The following is a 17,500-nucleotide window of genomic DNA, read 5'->3' as shown; positions in this document are numbered from 1 at the left end:
CTCCCCTCCCCTCCCCTCCGCTCTCCCTCTCCCTCTCCTCCTCCTCCTCCTCCTCCTCCTCCTCTTCCTCTTCCTCCCCCCATCCCCCCCCCCGCCCAAGTTAATTTGTCAATGGTTTCTTTTTAGCTATAAGTGGCGGTAGGATGACTCCACGAATATTCCTTATTTCAAGTGGGGACATTCTTTCCTAATCGGGAGTTCAGTTTTAATTGCATGCATCAAATCATTACTTGTGTGGGTCTGGGCTTTTTCTTCTCTTGGTGGTCAGTACCTGGAGAGGAATGTCACAGCCAGGGGGGGGTGCTCTTGAGTGTTTGTGCATTTCTGTCCTTCCTTGCCCACCAACTCAACTCTCGCTCGCTCCCTCTCTCCTTCCCTCCTTCCTTTCTTTCACTTTTGCTTCACTGTTTCTTTCCTGCTGGTGCTGGTGCTGGTGGTGCTTCCTTTCGGTTACTTTTCTTTATTTTTGTTCTTGATTTTTTTTTTTTTAATATTTGCTCCCCCTCCCCCGGCCTTCTCTCTCTCTCTCTCTCTCTCTCTCTCTCTCTCTCTCTCTCTCTCTCTCTCCTCTTCCTGATGCTGAAAGCTTGGCCCAATCCAATAAGGATGGCAAGGCCTTGAGACACAGGAAAAAAGGCTTATGGCAGCACTGGCAAAGCAAAAACACAGGGACTCTTCTGCACGTCAGCAACAACAGGAGGTTTTGTAGAGGAGATTCAAAGGCCACCTTGCACTTCTTCCTGGCCGCAGTTGTAATTCGGCTTCTTACTTTTGATAAGAGTCATTTCTGACATCCTCTGGTCTCCAAAGTCTATGTGACTTCAAGACTACGCTGGGCGTGGACTCAAGGACAGATAAGTCTGCCTAAAACAGGGAAGAAAGGTGATATGATTTCCACTGGATTGAATCCAGAAGTACCTAACCACCACCACGGAGTTACACCTCAATTTTTTTTTTTTTTTTTTTTTTTTTTTTTTTTGAGAGGGAGTGTCCCTTGATTGCTCATGTTGGCTAACATCAAAGGAGACAACATCCTATCTCAGTCTGTGATAAACCCTGTGGTGGTGTTATCACATGGGGTGGCGGGGGGTGTCCTTCCCCTTCCCTCTCTCCTTTCTCTATTTGCTGGTTAAAGCTCAAGGTCTCTGGAGGTTGCCTGAGTACTCCCAGGACCTCACCTTCTCTGGTGAGTAGCTGAGGTGGTGGTTGCTGGACACGGTCCTACCATTCTGATCTTTCACTACTCTTACTGTTCTCTTCCAGGACTTTTGGATCGACTTCCTTCTTCCAAGGATGGTGGAATGATGACAAAGATGATTTGGGACACTTTTTTTTTTTTTTTTTTTTTTTTTTGGTGGTTGTTTTTCCTCCCGGATGGCTGTCAAACCTGCAGCAGCACACACATCCGTCCATCTCGAAGTGAAGAATCTCTAAAGGATCTTCAAGGAAAGCATGGACAAGGAGGATTCGGTCCCGGGAGACTCTTGACACGAGATGGGAAATCCCCCCCCCCCCCCCATTTCTTCTGGAAAGTACCTAATACCAATAAAGACAGGACAAAATGCAGCACAGGCTGGCTGGCTGGCTGAGGTTTATGTAGCGCCGAGTAGTTCTACAGGTAAAATTGGATCCCAGAGCAACTGTGCAGCTACTCAGGGTCCTTGCCTTCCCCAACTGTCCCCTATGGGACCGAAGCTGCTCCCTCCCCTAAGGCTTTCTCAGTCAGCTAATCCTCCACACTTAGGAGTGGTGAAGGTGGGACACACGTTTTAGGCTTGCTTGGCTTCTTCAGTCGGATCTCATCTTGCCACCGGGTCAGAAACACAAGCATATACACGAGAATGTGCATAGCGACGGGTTTCCACCCTGTGGAACTTGGGAGTCCACAGTGAGTGGTCTGTGGTCTGAAAAGGGCAGCCTCGTTAGTTGCAGTCACTGAACGCTAGGTGGCGCAAAGCTACCGTCATTTTGGAAGGCCTGCCTGAGTTCCATTTCCAGTTTAGATATAATCTATCTACATGTGTAGACATAGATAGATAGAGAGAGAGACAGACAGACAGACTTAGATATGTATATCTATATCCATATAGAGATCACTAAGCTGCAAGCCGCCGCGTCATATCTTCCTCTCTTCCCTCAGCCTACTGAGTCCCTGGAAAGACAGATGGGCACGGGCCTCAGTGCGGTTGTTCCCCCGCCCCCCCTCCCCCATACAGTAAAGTCCCCCGGAAGCACTGGGGGGCGGGGAGGACATATCGCTTTCACCCCTGGTATCTGATCACTTTCCTTAGCCTTTAACATGCCCCACCTAGGAGATAGCTTCTGTGCCTCTGCCCGACCCTTGGAATTTGAACTATAATCCACACTTCCCCCATCCCACTCACTCCAATTCCCCAGCAGTAGTCCCTCCCAAGGCTGTCACCACTAGAGGTCCATAGTAAACACCTTCCCCCACCCCTGAGAGTTATGAGGGAGGGCCTGGATGAGGTTAAGAGAGAAACAAACAAAAACAAAACAGTGATGTTTCCTGTGTGTGTGTGTGTGTGTGTGTGTGTGTGTGTGTCTAGTGTGTACCGGTCTGCGCACAAAACCCAAACAGGATGAATTTGGGCCTGGGAGAAGGAGAGGGGGGCCCTTCCTGGGTTTACTTTCTGGGGAAGGGAAGAGACAAAGGAAAAAAGGTGAGGGTGTTGCCCAGCAATCAAGACCGTTTGTGGACCAATGCCCAAGGCCCTGGGTCTCTTCCCCAGCCTAGCATCACAAAAGAAACAAAAGTAGTGAACAAAGAGAGACTCAAACAACCAAAACAGGCAAGGAAATCTCATCTCAAAGTGCCCACGGGAAAGGAAAAAAAAAAAAAAAATTGAAGACTGCCGTGCTGGGCTGGGATGGGCTGGGGTCCTTTATATCTCAGCGTTGGAGTGCTCGCCTAGCATATTCGAGGCCCTGGGTTCCATCCTCGGCTCCAGATAAAAAGAAACTAATAACACAAAGGCATTGTTTCCAACTAGGCCAAATAAATAAATAAATAAATAAATAAAATCAAGACACTAGAAGAGACCTTGCTCACACACACACACACAAAAAAAAAGCGGGGGGGGGGGGGGCAGATCAAGATGGAAATCACTCTACCCTTGGCATCCAATAGACAAATAAGGCTCCCCATACTCATGTCAGGGTTTCCTTGGTGGGGATGGAACTAAAAACCAGCCCCTCACACAGGGGCTGGTTTCTGACTGGAGCCTGGAACTGGGGACTGAACACAGACACAGTTTACCACTGAGCTAAACCAACATCCCTTTTTTATACAGATATTTTTATACATTTTTGGTAAATCCATTGATTTATGAGTTGAACCCAGAAGCGCTCACTTGACCACTGACTGAGCCACATCCCCATATTCAATTTATCTATCTATCTATTCATTTGTTTTCTGGCTTGCTTGCTTGTTCTAGTTAAAGCTTGGTCCCAGGGTTTCAAAAACTGACTTCCAGACCACTCACGTAGAAAGGAATCAAGCCTTTATTAAAGCACAAGTAGTGGCGACTGAGCAGAAGAACATAAAGCTGTTCCCCTGGCCAGCCCCAAACAATTGCAAGGGTGCCCCTTATAAGCCTGAAACCTGCAAAAGGGACGTTTTGGGGGGAGGGGGCGTCTAGCTAATGCAAGCAAGCCATGTTACAGAAGCGGGAGAGTGAAGTCAGGCGGAGGGACGCTCAGCCAATCACAATCAGCCTAGCCACTCCAGTGACAGAAGCATAGCCCCCCCCCCCCCCCCCCCCCGTTATGGGCTAGTTACAGAAACAATGTCCCATCACGTAGTTCCGTGTTCTTAAAGGTTTCTATAGCACAAGGAAAAGAACATCTTGCCCCAGTCATCACCCTTCTACTTGGCCTGGTTGTTTTACAGAATGGAGACATAAAACAAAACGGAGTCCCATTTGCTTTTACTATCACAACTTTTCTTTTGGAGACAGGGGTCTCGCGAGGTTACTTTCTCTCGCTATGAGCTTACAATCCTTCTCTCAAGCTCCTCCTGATCCTCTGGGGGGGGGGGGGGGAGGACAGACATGAACCCCCAACCCATGCCTGGCTAAAACTTGCATTTTAATTATTTTCCCCTTTAATTTCTTGAGTTGTAGATGGATGGACACACTATCTTTACCCTATTTGCTTGTGTGCCCCTTTGTTTTGGGTTCTGTGGTGCTCAGGATCGAATCCGGCGCCCCACACGTCCCAGGCAAGTGGTCTACTACCGAGCTAAAACCCTAGCCCAAGCTTTGCATTCTAGAATGAATACATTTCCTTCAATGCTGAAGGAACACAGACATATTTATTGTACAACAAGCCCAGAGATCTTCACATCACATTGCCTAGAAGTCCTACGTACATTCATTGACCTTTGACTTTGGAAGCCACGTTCAGAATCTATGACTCTGGCCAGATAACTGCCACGATGTGGTTTTTGCTCACCAACAGTTGGACCTAGGTGAACAGCTTGGACTCAAGTGGACAAATACTCTTATGCGTTCAGAAAACAGTGCCACTCACCTGGTACAGGAGTATTCTTTCAACAAACGATCACCAAACCCTTACTTACTCAATTAAAACTAACAGATGTGAAAACTGGTCATTAATGGCACAGATCTTTTTATTTATTTATTTATTTTTAAACTTTTTTTTAGAGAGAGTGTGAGAGCGAGAGACAGAGAGAGAGAGAATTTTTAAATATTTATTTAGTTAGTTAGTTAGTTAGTTAGTTAGTTAGTTAGTTTTCGGTGGACACAACATCTTTGTTAGTATGTGGTGCTGAGGATCAAACCCGGGCCGCACGCATGCCAGGTGAGCGGGCTACCACTTGAGCCGCATCCCCAGCCCCAAGCACAGATCTTTTTTTTCTTTTTTTTAAATCTGAATGTTACACCGAATGCGAATGCATATGTTAGAACTTCCACATGTGTCACTGACTATGGGATAAGTTTAGAGCTTCGATACAATACACGTTCTAATAAAAAGGGCACTAATTGGTGACCTCTCATGTAGGAAACCTATATGTCTTTAAGTGTACCGACTTTTGAAGAATAAAATAATCTCTCACACACAGCATACTACTCTAGTCCCCAGATGTGCACACATCTCCAGTGACAGACATGTGGGGTGATTCAGGAGAATCACAAGACTAACACAGCCTCAGCAACTTATGGAGCCCTGCGGTAATGAGAGACAGAGAGAGAGAGAGAGAGAGAGAGAGAGAGAGAGAGAGAGAGAGAGAGAGAAGGGGGGGTAGGTGTTGGGGGGGGTGTTGCTCAGAGGCAAAGCATCTCAGAAGGAAGAGGGGGAATTTATTATAATAAGAAAACATAAGAACTGAACCTTTACAGCAACAAAACTCTGACGACTCTGCTGACACTCTGTTGTTCGAGGCCTAACAAGGTTATCAAACAGAAAAGTGATTTTCTGGATGGAAATTCTAAATATTTGTTAGCCAATGGGCAGATAACCGACCCTGAAAGTCAATATAGCCTTCACCTACGATTAGGGAGGGGGAGGGAAGGAAAAAGAGAAAGGAAAAAGGATATGGGTTTTAACATGAGCCTCAGTGGCTGAGCAGTGAGACTTATACTCAAAGCATATAAAGTGGACCCCTGTTACATTTTCTTTCTGACCCCCCCCCCACCTCCCCCCCCCCCAGTTCCTTGATTTGACAGTTGGGAGAAAATTTTTTTTAAAAAAGACAAAAAGGACAACAACAGCAACAGACAGAAACCACAGCCACCCTTACGAATTTCTGAATTTACATGAGTGAATTACTCTTCTTGATTCTCAGTAACATAGTTTATACTTTTCATGGTTTTTGGTTTGTTTGTTTGTATGTAGTTAAAAAAAATCAGAAGAAATTATTGGTATTCATTGCATATAGAGTGACCCATGTTAGCTGGATCTTATCTCTCAGTTGCAAAGAAGGGGGGGGGGCGAAAGGGGGGAGGGGTTGTTGTTGTTGTTGGTGGTGGTGGTGGTGGTGGCAAAAAGCAACCTGGAACCTGCTTTACCTAGGCTACTGGTTTGATAAAGTCTTCCTTACATGGATGTGTTGTAGGGACAAATGAGGCAAGGCACCGACCGAACAGAGCAGGAAAACGGTTTTATTTGGCTGCAGCCAAGTTCAGAGGACACGGCTGGCTTTTGCTGTAATGAATTAATCCCCTGAGTTCAGGTAGTCTCAGAGTTTTCTACCGAGCATGTAAGGGGAGGGGCTCAGAAACTCATGGTCAGCAGAAGTTCACATAAAAGCAGCTTTTTCTCTCACTGTTCTGGGCATGTTAACCCCTCGAGGACAACACCTGAGAAGGGGAGAGCTTCTTCTCCCCTGTCTAGTCTCCCCCTGCCAGCTGTTACCATGGAGTCCAGTTGGTAACTTCTTCTCGTATCTTAAACCTGTAGACATCTCTGTGAAGTCCAGCTCAAGGCCAGAGGCCTTGTTTGCACATTTCTTCAAAGTACTATTCTGGATATGTTTGTGAAAAACTAGTAAGGGGGAGTGCTGGTATCTTCTCGGCCAGTGGCCAAGTAAACAGGGTGACACGAAAATAGGAAGTTTATCCACCTTGAATTCTTTGGCAGAGACTCTTCGGGCTGACAGACCTAAAACCAGTCTGGGTGAAGATTTCTGAAGAGGCCCAGTTAAGACTTTTCAGTGGAGAAAGGGGGTGCCACTTCAGATGATGAATCATCGCAAAGACACATTGGACTGACCCAAACATATCACATATTTTAAGATTCTTCTCATTCACGGCAAAGAGTAAGCAGTTTTACCTAACAATAGTTTGGTTTCAAAAGGCCTTTTTTTTTTTTTTTTTTAAATCTAATCCCCCTGCTTTTCCCTTAGAGCTCTTCTCTTTTCTCTAGGAAAACTCTACTCTTAGTCAGAGGTCCAAATCTCCATTCAAATGACACAGGAAAAAAAAAAAAAATTCTCTCAAGCACCTGGCCCCCTCCTGCCCCAAACAAAAAAGTTCTGGGTGATCAATGAATTTAAGAGGCAGGAAGAATGGATCATTAACAGAAATGAACATAACCACAGTTACTACTTTCTAAGAATTGGAAAGAATTACCCAGGGCAGAGCTTCCAATTGAAACACTGTAATTATTAGAGAACAAACAAACAAACAAAGAAACAAACAGACAGACAGACAAACAAAAACCCCGAAGTACAAGAGACTCTCCCCTTCTCTCTCTATAACTTACACTCTCTCTCTCTCTCTCTCTCTCTCTCTCTCTCTCTCTCTCTCTCGCTTGATTTTCAGTTTCTCACTTAGTGGAGCACCCCTTTTCTTTAGGATCAATCTCCTCCTAGGTTTCTTTTTATACCAAAGGGGGGCAAGTTACACATGATCCAGGAGAAGGAGGCCAAAGCAATCAGATTACTAAGGAACATCAGGAGAGAGAAATTAAATGCTGGTGGACACATTGAACCAATGCTGTGAAACAAATGATATTCAAATTAACCTCTTAGTTTAGTTTTAAACCAATCGGTCAGCATAAATGCAGAGTTAGAGAGACAAACTGACCCTTAAAACAGATACGCGAAACCATACTGGAATTTGAAACAGGTTGGGAATTGTGAACAGCCTGGAGAGGCCACATTTTTCTTCCTTCAGGGGCAGTGGGAGAGACTTTGCACTGCCTTTTGTTATGTAAATTAGAACTGAGACCTGCCCCCAAGCAAGCCCGGTTTAGTGTAAGAATCTTACTTCCCCGCCCGTCCTGATAACTGGCACCCCATCCTGACAGAAAACAAATTTTCCCTTGCAGACAAAGTGGTAGGAACCCAAAGAGGCTGGAACCACCCCTCCCCCCCCCCCCCCAAAGAAAAACCACAATGGCACCGAGAAGGAATAGTACAAGTACCTGCTCTCTCTAGGCTACTGGTTTGATAAAGTTGACACTTTGTTGGGGGTATTTCAATCTCACCTTGACCCCTGACCTGCCCCTCTCAAGAGTTTGTGAAAGATGGATGCTGCTATTTCTCCCTGAGATTTGTGAATCTACAGGTTTATACTTTCTTTGGGTTTAATCCGGTTCTTGAAATGACTCCTGGCAGTGGCCAACATGCCCGACCTCCAGCTTACTTTTGTGTTGTTCAGAGAAGAGTTGTGGTGTGATTTCATCTTTTAGACTTTGTGGAGATTTGGTTTATGTTCCATTCTACGGTCAACTTTGGTAAACATTCCGTATTCGCTTTAAAAGAATGTCTGCTGTGTGGTGGTGGCCTTGCAGTGTTCTGAACATGCCCATTAGGTGTGGGTTGTTCGCGATGTAGTTCTGCTGTCCTTTGTTACTGATTATTTATTTATGGCCTAAGTCGTCAGCTGCTAAGGGATGAGTGTTCTCGCCTCTTTGCCATAATAGATTTATCCATCTTTTCTTTTAATTCTCTCTGGTTTTCATGTAGGTATTTATTTATTCATTCATCCATTTATTTATTTTTCAGCTAGCTGTAGATGGACACAATATCTTTATTTTTATTTATTTATTTTTATGTGGTGCTGAGGATGGAACCCAGGGCCTCACGAATGCAAGGCAAGCACTCTACCACTGAGCTACAATCCCAACCCTCATGTAGGTATTTTGAGGTTATTGAAAGACTTGCACACTACCTTAAGATTGTTGAATGCTTCCTCAAACATCTGACTGTTTATCAATGTGCTATGTTCCTCCTACGCCTGGCAGTGATTGTCTTGTGTGTACCTTGAAGTCATACTGAAAATAAAATAAATAAGTGACTGGGTACAGTGGCCTATGCCTGTCATCCCAGACACGCTTCTCTCTCTCTCTCTCTCTCTCTCTCTCTCTCTCTCTCTCTCTCTCACACACACACACACACACACACACACACACACACACACAGCCGAGGCAGGAGGATCGAGAGTTTAAAGCCACCCTCAGCAAAAGTGAGACACTAAGCAACTCAGTGAGACCCTGTCTCTAAGTAACATACTAGATAGGTAGGGCTAGGGGATGTGGCTCAGCAGTCAGTGAGTGCCACTGAGTTCAATCCCTGGTTACAGGCCTCCTCCAATAAATAAACAGATAAATAAATACATATGTTTATTTTGTTTATTTAGGTGATGATGATGATTTTAATGTGGTGCTGGGATTGAACCCTGTGCCTCATACGTACTTGGTAAGTGCTGTACCATTGAGCCACAACACCAGACTGACAACACCATGAAGTGCTCTTGCTCAGACTGTGGTCTCCTGTGTGGCTGGGGAGGGCAGGGGTTGGGTCCATTTAGGGCTGATAGATATTGGTTGCACTGCTACTTCTTAGATGAAACAGTGCGTAATATGTGCACACAGATAAAAATGAAGGTAGAGATGGCAAGCTTTCTCCAGCTTGATTTATCCCAGAGCATGTGGTGTTTCAGTCTAGGGCAACAGACCATGCTTTTTAGCCAAGGCACCCTCACTTAGAGCCCTGTTACAGCTTCTTATTACCAAGTGCCTAAATGTAAAATTTGGCTCCGTGATATTGATAGATCAATAAAAATAAAAATACAACAACAACAACAAAAAAAAAAAAAAAAAAAAAGAAAGAAAGAAAGAAATAAAAAGATAAAATGGCCAAACAGACAAAATAGAACTCCACAAGGAAGAATCCTTTTTCCTATTATGATTAGTATTCTTTTTTTTTTTTTTTTTCTGTTTCGTAGTACGTTGTCGGTGGACAGCACACCTTCTTTCGATTTGTTCCTTTTTGTATGGCGTGCTAAGGCTCAAACTCTGTGCTAGGCCGGTCCTCTGCCACTGACCCAAAGACACAGACAGCCCCTAGACAAGAAAGGATTCTCAGAGGCTGGTCATCTTCCAATTTTTTTTTTTTGTACTGAAAAAGCAGGAAACACAAAGCCCAAAGACAAGCAGATCAAATTCCCAAGCAACCGATTTCAAACTGATTTTTACATGTTTCCGTCAATTCCTACATAGTCTGGATGGATCCAACCGTGGCCTATCAGTCAGTCGGCCTGACTAATTGTGGCTTCACCGTGGTGGTTTCGGTTTTGAAGTCCCACACCGCCGGATTCTCTAGGGGTGCTGGGCAGACTGCCGGCGCCTCCTGCTGCTGCGGGGGACCCTGGCGCGGGGTGGGGGGTGGGGTGGGGGTGGGGGTGGGGTGGGCAGCTGGCGGGACGTGTCCAGGTGACTTTCTACGACCCCTGCTAAGCGGATCTCGCTGACACCGACCGAGGTTCCGCGTCCCTTCCGCCTGATTTTGTTGACGGTTTTCGAGCTCCCCCTGGTGGCCGCTTTTATAGGAGCGTCTTAATCCACTTCTGAGAAGTATCTGTTCAGGTCCTTGGCCCATGGATTGATTGGATTATTTGTTTGATTCTTTTTTTTTTTTTTGGCTTTTTGTCCCCCCCCCCCCCCCCCCGTTGTTGTTGTTGTTGTTGTTTCGCTCTGGGACAAGGGCCCACGCTTTTTAGCCAAGGCAACCGCTCTTAGAGCCCTGTTATAGCTTCTTATTACCAAGTGCCTAAACGTAAAATTTGGCTCTGTGACCCAATGGAAAATGACTTGCGGTTTAAGAAAATGCTCAAAAAACAACAAAAAACTCAGGTAAATAGATAGGTAAATAGACGGCCATTTGTAGCGGCGGTGGAGGCTGCGTTCCGCAGGCGCTGCGGAGAAGCTCAGAGGAGCCAGTCCCCGGCCGCTACAGCCCCTGACCCCTGCGCTCAGTCGGCTTCTCTGCGCCTCGGGCGGCACCAAGTCAGCCCCGGGGCTTGCTGCCGCGCCCAGAGTCCTTCCTGGCAGCTCCCGGCGCTCGGGACCCCCGCCCGTCCGCACACGTCCCCGAAGCCGGGCCTAGGGCGGGCGGCGGCGGAGGCTCGGCGCGGCTCGGCGCGGCCCGGCCCGGCTGGGCTCCGCAGTTTTGAAGAAATCTATACGTTTCAAAGACAGATTCTCAGAGTAAAGGATCGTGATGAGTTTCCAATGATTTTAATTGGTAATAAAGCAGACCTGGATCATCAAAGACAGGTTACACAGGAGGAAGGACAGCAGTTAGCATGGCAACTTAAAGTAACATACATGGAGGCATCAGCAAAGATGAGGATGAATGTAGATCAAGCCTTTCATGAACTTGTCCGGGTTATAAGGAAATTTCAAGAGCAAGAATGTCCTCCTTCACCGGAACCAACTCGGAAAGAAAAAGACAAGAAAGGCTGCCATTGTGTCATTTTCTAAGAATCCCTTGAATTTTAGCTACCAACTCCCAGGAAAAGCCCTCATCTCCTCCTCCTCTCCTGATGGTTTACCTCATGTTGGTACCTTTCTAGCCTTAGACAAATGATCACCGTGTTAGCCTTAGACCAAGAAGCCGGCTAATCCTTTCCAGACCAATTTAAAGGAAACACTAAGGCTGCTTCAAAGATGATCTGATTCTTTCTAAATACATGTCTACATATACAGACATATTCTTCTTTTAAGGGCTTGCATCTTAATAGGGATGAATCAGTTGTGCAACCTAAGCTGTTTGCTAAGCTGAAGTTTTAGGTTGTGAAATAATTTTTAACTTCTGGAATCATATTACCTACTGTTATTCTAACATCCACAGGAGGGTTGTTTTTTTTAATATGAATTTTTTGCCTATCTTTAAAGATTTTGATGTCAACCTTACATAACCTTAAATACACTGAACGGAGTTTACAAAATTGAGACATATCAGACCTTTCTTGATACTACAGCTTTTGTTTCCCAGTGGCCAAAATACCAAAATACCTATTGTATTTATGGATTAAAACCTGCTTCTCGGGGCTGGGGATGTGGCTCAAGTGGTAGCGCGCTCGCCTGGCATGCGTGCGGCCCGGGTTCCATCCTCAGCACCACATACAAAGATGTTGTGTCCGCCGAAAGCTAAAACATAAATATTAAAAAATTCTCTCTTTAAAAAAAAAAACAAAAAACTGCTTATCAAGCCTGTGATGACTCCTCCTCTTGAAGATGATAGTGTTCTATGTGGCCAAATATTTGGACTCATTCTGGACTTGGGCATCTCAATGTGTACTTGGTTTCTTAATTTAACTCTTTCACAGCCATGCTAAGGATAAGAATGAATGATTTCTGTCTGTCTTCCTTTTCAAGTATTTCAGGTTTAAGGCATTCCAAAAAAACTAAAGTTGTTTTTGTTTGCTGTCATATAAAACACGGAATTGAGCTTTCCAGAGTCACAGATGGTTAATGTTTTTGCTATGTACTTTTGTGCATTATTTTCTTATTGAACTATTCAACAAGTATTTTTATATGTTTGTAAGCAAATATGCTTCACAGCATACCTTGTGTATATGTAAAGATAAGTATTTAATTCTCACTGTTCACTTTTAACTGACAAAGAAAAAAAAAGTGGAAACCACAGAAACTGTGGTAGAACTTTTACTTGCTGGTCTGATCCTGGTTGTATCTATCTTTGGCCAGTTTTATCCCCATTCAAGAAACCTTCCCAATCGAATACAACTGGATGAGAGTCTGAAATCATTTCAATATCCCCTGCTATATATTGACTGTTATATCAAGTATTAATTGTAAAACTTGTAATTGACAATCAGTATAACTGTGGATGGCTTCTGATTTTGTTTTAATTCTGTGGATTCTGTTTAAGCAATTCAAAAGTATGTTCCTGATTGTGAGATACTAAGTGGTATGGCAGAGTTGTCACTTTATTGAATGTGTACAACAGTCCCATGACCTTTATAGAGCATACCCTTGGATAGCTTCAGGTGCTGAAATTAAAGTTGATCTGTTTTCACAAGATGAAAAAAAAAAATTGGTAAATAAAAACACAAATACAGATAAGAATTAATGGGCTGGGGATGAGGCTCAAGTGGTAACGCGCTCCCCTGGCATGCGCGGGGCGCTGGGTTCTATACTCAGCACCACATAAAATAAAATAAAGATGTTGTGCTCACTGAATACTGAAAAACAAACATTAAAAAATTCTCTCTCTCTCTCTCTCTCTCTCTCTCTCTCTCTCTCTCTCTCTCTCCCTCCCTCCCTCCCTCCCTCCCTCTCCTTCTTTTGTCTTTAAAAAAGAAAAATAAGTAAAAGTTAAAAAAGGGGCTGGGGATGTGGCTCAAGTGGCAGCGCACTCGCCTGGTTGCGTGCGGCCCGGGTTCGGTCCTCAGCGCCCCATACAAACGAAGATGTTGTGTCCACCGAAAACTAAAAAGTAAATATTAAAATTCTCTCTCACTCTCTCTTAAAAAAATAAAAAAAAATGCTTATATATGTATATAAAATGTGGCCAGACAAAATAGAACTCCACAAGGAAGAATCCTTTTTCCTATTATGGTCAGCATTCTTTTTTTTTCTTTTTTCTTTTTTAGAGTAGTTGTAGGTGGACAGCACGCCTTCTCTTGACTGTGTTCCTTTTTGTATGCCACGCTAAGGCTCAAACCCAGTGCCTCCTATGTGCTAGGCCGGCCCTCTGGCACTGAACCACAGACACAGACAGAGGAGGAAGGATTCTCAGAGGCTGTTCATCTTCCGGTTTTTTTTTTTTTTTTTTTTTGGGTACAGAAACAGGCGGAAACACCAAGCCCAAAGACCAGCAGATCAAATTCCCAAGCAACCGATTTCAACGGGTTTTTACACGTTTCTGTCAATTCCTCCATTCTGTGGATGGATCCGACCGTGGCCTAGCAATCTGCCCGTCTGATAGTGGCTTCACCGTGGTGGTTTCGGTTTTGAAGTCCCACACCGCCCGTGTCCCCGGCCGGATTCTCTAGGGGTGCTGGGCCGATCTGCCTGCGTCTCGCGCCCGCCGCTGTGGGGGGCCCTGGCGGGGCGACCCGGCTGGTGGGATGTGTCCGGGTGACTCTCTACGACCCCTGCGGAGCGGATCCCGCTGACGCCGCCCGAGGTTCCGCGTCCCTTCCGCCTGATTTGGTTGACGGTTGTCGAGCTCCACCTGGTGGCCGCTTTCATGGGAGCGTCTGATCCTCGGAAGTCGCCAAGGCGTGATATTCGGTGGCGGTGGCCGAGACAGAGATCCAGGAGTTGGGCGGCGCCAGCGGAACTGTCTCGGTCGCGCTGGGCTGGGCCGTTGTGGCCCGTTGGCGGTATACTGGACCGGCAGGCTTTTTGTGTGTGTGTCGGTTGTCTTCTCTCCCTGCTCGGTCCGGGCCGCGGGCGCCTCGGGTGGCAGTCTGAGCGGTTCCTTCGCCGCCACGGGCTTCGCTTGGCCCCGTCTGGGTCGGTCGCCGGGACTCCTGTGTTATTTTTCTCCCGCTGCCTCTCCCTCTCCCTCTCCCTCTCTCTCACGGGTTTTGGCCGCGGGGCCGCGGGGCTGCGCCGGGCGGGCCAGAGGGGTGTGCTTGGCCGGCCTTGCCGCATTCCCTCTTTGGGGGCCCGCTGCCCGGGGCTTGTCCTGATGGCTATGCCCGGCGTCCTTCGGTGGTGGGTCGCCTTAGCGTGTTCCCCGGCCGCCCCCCGGTCCTGCTCGTTGGAGATGGTGGTCCCCGTCTCTTGTTTTCGCCTTCGTCCACGAGGGTCGACCAGTTGTCCCTAGGGGCTCTGGAGCTCGGTGATGGGCCCGATATCGCGGTGTGCTGACCGCGACTCTGTTCAGGGAAGGCGGCGGTGCTGAGTGAACTGTTCCCCGTTGCCCCGGTCGCGATTGTTTTGGCCCGAGTTGGCCGTTTTCTGCCATCGGGTAGGTGCTGACACGTTGTCCTCTGGCGCGTGCCGCCAGAGGGAGGGAGCTTGGGCCTCCGGGTGCGTGCCGGGCTCTGGGCTGATGGGGTGGCCCGGACCCGTTCCCTCTGGAGCTGCTTGCCTGGGCCTGCGTGCGACGGCTCTTTGGCGCACCTGGAGTGCCCTCGCGGTGGTGCCACCTCCGGCCGGCCGGTCTTCTGGCGCCGGGGGGCGGCGGGGGAGGTGGCGGGTGGTCCTTTACCGCCCGTGCGCTCCTCGCTGCGGGCACCGGGGGCGGTGTGACGACGCTCGTTTCCATGGCTCTGAGTCGCGCGTGTCAGGCGTTCCCCGTTCCGTGTCGTCGGCCGCTCTCCCTGGGGTGTGGGGCCGGTGAGGCCGTAGCAGGCTCCTCTTAGAAGCGGTCCTCGCCGGGTCTCCCCCTGCTCCCTGGGTCTCTCCCGCCCACCCTGCTGATCGATGTGGTGACTCTGCGCTCTCCTGGGCTGGACCAAAGCCGCGCCAGGCGAGGGACGGACATTCATGGTGAATGGGCCAGCTCTTCTCGTCCTGCCTGCGGGTCCCTCGCCTTGCCTCCCCGCCCGTTCGCGGTGCGGGGAAGGGCGGGGGTGCGGAATCCGGCCTCGACCTCGCTCCCGGGGTCCTTTGACGTAGCGGGTGCTTCTCGCTCGCCGCCCGCTCTGGGCGGCCAAGGGCCGTGTGTGGCCCTCCCCGCGCCGGGGAGGGCTGCCGCCGTGCTGCTTTGGCGCGACGGTGCGCCTCTGCTTCGGTGCTCCTGGGGCGCTCCGGGTCGTTTCCTGAGGTGCCTGAGGCTGAGCCGGTGTGTGCTGTTCCCGATCCCAGTGCCGCTGCCGCGGCCGGCCGCCGCCTCGCTGTCGGTCTCGCCCCGTCTGCGGGGGTTTCTGAGGCGAGTGCCCGAAAGGAAGAGCGTTGTTGCTTCGCTCGGGGGATCGAGGCGGTAAGCTCGGCAGCGTTGCGCGTTCCCTCTCCGGGGGGAGCGGGTTGCGTTGTCGTCCCCAGTGCCGAGTGGCGTGGGGAGTGTTAGGCGAGCGGGCGCCCGGGCGCTCTTCCCCACCTCCGGTGGGGAAAAGGAGACGTCGCCCGGGCGTTTGAGCGATTGTGGCGGGACGCCGAGCTGGGGCCGGTCCGGTCCCCGAGGCGATGGGGCTTTGGGTGTCCCCGGCCGCGAACGCTCAAGAAGCCTTGTGCTTGCCCATACCGCAGATCCCCCTCGTTGTCTCGGCGGCCGGTTGGGAGAGGGGCTGGGTCGGGTGCCGCCCACCCTCAGTGAGGAACGTTTCTCTAGCGATCCGTGAAGGGCGTGCCTCGTGTGGGGTACCGGATTCCCCCATTGGCCGCCCCCTGCCTTGTGCGCTACGCTACCGTCGGTGGTGTGTGTAGGCGAGAGTCCCCCCCCTTCCCGCCGTCTGGGAGGGCGGGGGTCCGCCGGCCCCCCGCGGGTGGGGGCCGAGCGCCTGCTCTTTGTGCCTACCGCGGCCCACGCCTCCCCCCCTCGAGTCGGGGGAGGGTTCCCGCTGGGCCTGGCCGGGCCCTCTGGCGCACGTGGGGCCACTGTGTGGGCCGCTGGTGCCTGCCGCGTGTGTGCGCGCGGTGGCGGTGGGGCTCTGTTCGCGCAGCCGGGGGTTGAGGGGCCCCGTCCCCCCTTCCCCCTCGCCCGCTGCGAGTGGCCCTCTGCCCGCTCCCGGTCCCGAGCCGGCGGGCGGCCTGCGTGCGTGTGCGCTGGCCTGGGGCGCGGCCGCCGCGGCCCCCCCTGGGAGCGTTCCGCGGGCGGCGTGGTGAGCGAGCGGACCCTGGGGCCGTAGAGGCCCAGGTCGTGGGACTCGACCGGCACGAGGTGTGGCGTTGCATGCTGGCGTTTGGAGTCCAGGCGCGTCTCGTCGCGTGGAGGGCCACCCTGTGGTGGCGGGGCGGCGGGTCTCGTTGGGAGGCTCCGGGGCTGGGACCGGAGGCCGGGTTGGCGTCGCAGGCGGTGCGGGACCGCCCTCGCGTGTGGCGGTGGGACCCCGCTTGTTTTCCTGGCGGCCCGACTCTGTGCCCGAGGTCTTCTCCCCGGTTTCCTCTCCGCGTTTCTTTGCCCCTCGCTGCCTCCGGCGCGCCCTCCATCCCGGCGGGGTTGTGCCCCCCTCCTCGCCTCCGCCGAGCCTCCCCCCCTGGCTGACTGGTCGCGGCCGCGCTGCCGCCCCCTCCCGGGCGTGTACCGGGTGTGGCGGTGGGCACGCTGGACGGGCGGTTGTCGCTGGGGATGCTCGTCACGGTGTGCGGGTTGAGGGTTCGGGGGCTCCCCGCCTCTTGCGGCGGCGGTGGGGCGGTGGGGCCCTGTCCCCCGCGAGGGCCCTCCCGGGAGGTTGGCTGATGCAGGGAACCCGGCCGGCGGCTCGTCCGGGGCCACGCGGGACCGCCCGTGCGCCTAGTGCGTGCGCTGGCGGTGATACACCGTGTGCCGCCCTGGGTTTGTCCGGCCGGTGCGGCCCGCGCGGCTCGGCCAGCTCTCTCCGGGCGGGGCTCCTCCGCGGGTGGGCAGGTGCCCGCTCCCGTTTCCTGCCGCCCTTCTGGCGCGCCGCTCCCCACGCTGGCTGCAGCCGCCGCCTCCTCGTGCTGCCGGGCCCGTCCCCGTCTGGTCTCTTCTGACCCTGGCCCGCCCGCTCTCTCGACCCTTCGCGAGTTCGCTCCCACGGGGGGGCCCGCCGCGGCCCCCGCCTCCTGGCCGCCACCGCCGCTTGTCCGCTGGCGACGGCGTCGTTGTGTGCCGGTGCTTGGGGGGGGACGA

This window comes from Marmota flaviventris, chromosome 2 (genome assembly GCF_047511675.1).
Source record: "Marmota flaviventris isolate mMarFla1 chromosome 2, mMarFla1.hap1, whole genome shotgun sequence".
Classification (NCBI taxonomy): Eukaryota; Metazoa; Chordata; class Mammalia; order Rodentia; family Sciuridae; genus Marmota; species Marmota flaviventris.
Note: the sequence above shows the minus strand (reverse complement) of the source record.